Source organism: Myotis davidii, unplaced genomic scaffold, assembly GCF_000327345.1.
Source record: "Myotis davidii unplaced genomic scaffold, ASM32734v1 scaffold1065, whole genome shotgun sequence".
NCBI lineage: Eukaryota > Metazoa > Chordata > Mammalia > Chiroptera > Vespertilionidae > Myotis > Myotis davidii.
In genome coordinates, this window is record NW_006297281.1 from 1601895 (window position 1) to 1604995 (window position 3101).

Genomic DNA, 3101 nt, shown 5'->3' on the forward strand with positions numbered 1-3101 from the left:
CGCGTTGGGGTCCAGGCTGAGTGATACCGAAGGTCCCCCCTCAGGGTAAAGAGGAGGTGCCCAAAGGAAGGAAGGGCAGCTTGGGGAAAAGGACCTGCGCCCCACAAATGCCCTGCTGGGTGAAATGAGAAAGGGGCAGCTAGGAGGGGGCCGTCTGATCCGGGAGCTCTCGCATTGCCACCCAGAAAAGAAGGCTTTGGGCGCTGCCTCGGGGCAGGGGGTGGAGGCCCGCTGTTCTCGCCACAGGCCTGAGTCTCCCTCTCTCCCTAGATCCCGTGGTCAGCGTCTCCCCCCTAGCCTCGCCCTGGGCCCTCCCGCAGGAGACTCACCCAGACCTTGAAGGTGAGTTCGTTTCTTGGAGAGCGGGGACTCCCAGGCCTCCAGCCCTGAGGAGCCGGCTCCCCAGCCTGGGAGCTCGGGAGTGTCTTCCGAGCCCCATCACGGCTCACAGGCCCAGGGCAAACCCCTTGGCTCTGCCTACTGGCACCTAACGGCAGGTGACAGCTCTGCTAGAACAGCGGCAAGCGTTACAGGTTGCAAGAGCACGTTTGTGGGCAGATGTCCTATTTCCCCTGCTTTACAGAAGCAGTGCGTGTTCATAGTGAAAGCTTTGCCAAACAGGAATGAGCCAATATTAAGGCATGAAGAAGGAAGTGAAAAGAAAAACATCACCCAGGATTTCCTTGGTGGGCTTCCTCCCTGTGGAATGTTTGTGTTTTGCTTTCTTTCCTTCCAAGTTGGAACTTGATATTGACGTCTGCACATTATGGGTTTCTTACCCATTTTTTTCACTTGCTTCCATTGTGAGGTTTTCCTCACAAGGTCATATTTTTCCCAATATGACTGCCTGGTTCTCTGTGGCTAGGTCATGAGTAGGCTGCCCACCCCTAGACCCCATATGTCCTGACCTACCTTGTCCCCTTTCCCAGTCCCAGCAGGAAAGGAGTGTGCCATCTGCTTCCACCATGCTGCCAACACCTGCCTTGTGCCCTGCGGCCACACACACTTCTGCAGTTCCTGCGCCTGGCGGGTCTTCGGGGACACAGCCACGTGTCCCATGTGTCGCCGGGAGATCCAGGCAGTGGTCCCTGCACGGGGCCCTCCGGCTCTGAGAACTGAAGAAGGCCCCCCGGTGTGAGCGGAGGCTGGCCTGGCTCTGAACTGACCCCGCAGGGGAGAGGGGCAGCGGCCCTCCTTCTGGAGAAAAGCCAGAAAGGCTGGTTGGTAACAAGCACAGCCGAGAGGGAGGTAGGGACGGTGGCTCTTCCCTTTCTCCATGGGTTAGGCCGGTGGGACGCGGAGGAGCCCCCGACCAGAATTTCTCCCTGACGGGAGCCTGTAGACAGTGGCTCGACCATGGCCAGCGAGCTGGCGGTCCCTCTGCTTAGCTGCAGGTTCTGTTGTGCCTGGGGCTGGCCAAGGCTTCTGGCCACTTGGCACAGCCGGACTGACCTAGCTGTCCCTGCACACATAAGACCAGGGTTCTTGGGATACCAAGAAGCCACACGTGTTGATGAGGAGGCTCTTTGTTGAGAGAGGGGTGGCCGGGCCCCTGGTGTGAGAGCTGAGGAAGTTCAGGTAGCTGCGTGTGCCTGTGGCAGCCCTGCCCACGGGGGGATTGAGGAGCAGGGAGGCATCTGGGTGGAGTGTTTACACCCCGTGTGGGAGCCGGGTGTCCGCCGCCGACAAGCCCTCAGTGAAGTGGGTCAGTGGTTCCCCGTTGCAGTGTGGCTGTGAGGACTCAGCGAGATCACATCTGAAGATGAGTCAGTGCACGAGAGAGCACTGTTGTCACTGTGCTTATTCCTTTGCTAATTTCCGAGCCATCGAAATAAAGCTCATTTTCTATGAATATGACTTTGTAATGAATATGCCTCTTGGTTTAGTCAGTGGGAGTAGGTGGAGCTGTGGCTGGTCAGGATGCTGGGATGTTTGGGGACATGCCGTCCTGTCCTGCACAGACACACACTGAGCTTGCAGTGGGGGGCGGCGGGTCGGGGGGAGCGCGCGCTCTGGGCACTCAGGCCTGTGCACTCTATTCTGCCGAGCACGAGGAGGGGACCATCCTACACTACCAGCCCTGAAGCCACAACCAGGCTTAGCCCCTGCCAGCCTTGATTTGGGGGAGACTGTCTGGAAGCTCTGGCTCCTGGATGAAAGGAGAGATGGACCTGGGCCCGCTCAGCAGGTGTTGGGAGCAGGGAGCAGGGAGCAGCTCTGTGACTGCGGGAGGCTCCCCCGGGAGAGACCTCACCTTGGGCATGTGACTTGACCTTTGTGAGCCTCAGGTCCTTCACCTGTAAAGTGGAAATGAGATCATGGTTTTGGTGGTAAGTTGTGAAAATAATGAGAATGAAACTTGTGGCTTAGAGGAAGTGCTCACAACATGGCAGCTCCCTTCCCTGTACCGACAGCTGCCAGAGGAAGCAGCCCAGAGGCCACTGGGCGGGCTTCCGGGCCGCGGTCTGTGTCCTGGCAGGCCCGCGGCACCCCATTGCTTTGGGATGATTCCTCCGGATCCTAAAACAAGCTCTTTCTTCCTTTAAGTGTCTTTCTTTTTAAACCCAGATACCTCCAGGGCAGGGCATTACTTTAATCCTGTGTGAGTGAACACCTCCTTATTAGTTAACACCTAGCGAAGCCTGATCTTAGAAATGGCCCCTACCTGGAGGTGGGACTTCTGGAACGGTGAAGGACGGACTTCTGCAAATCTATTCTTCCATAGAAGCAGCAAAAACATTGGCAAGATATTATACAGATTATATCTGGATATTAACCGGAGGCCAACAACAATCTGAAGAGGGATTATCAGCGAGAAACTACTGGACCTTGGTAAGAACAGTGGAGTCTGTGGTGTTTGAACTTGGCCCAACCCCAGCTTCAGCAGCCTTGAAACCCAGCAGCCTGTAGCCGGCGGCGGAGCGGACTGGGCAGGCTCCTCAGAACGCTCCATCCCCAGAGCACCGCTACTGTCTGACTGCATGGCAGTTCCCTGAAAGAGCTTCACCTTGGGTGTTGCTATCATCTATTCTAACCCAACTTGAAGCTCTCTCCATGGGAAAGCCCTGCCCCCAAGTTGTTATATCCCCACTCAGGGCTCT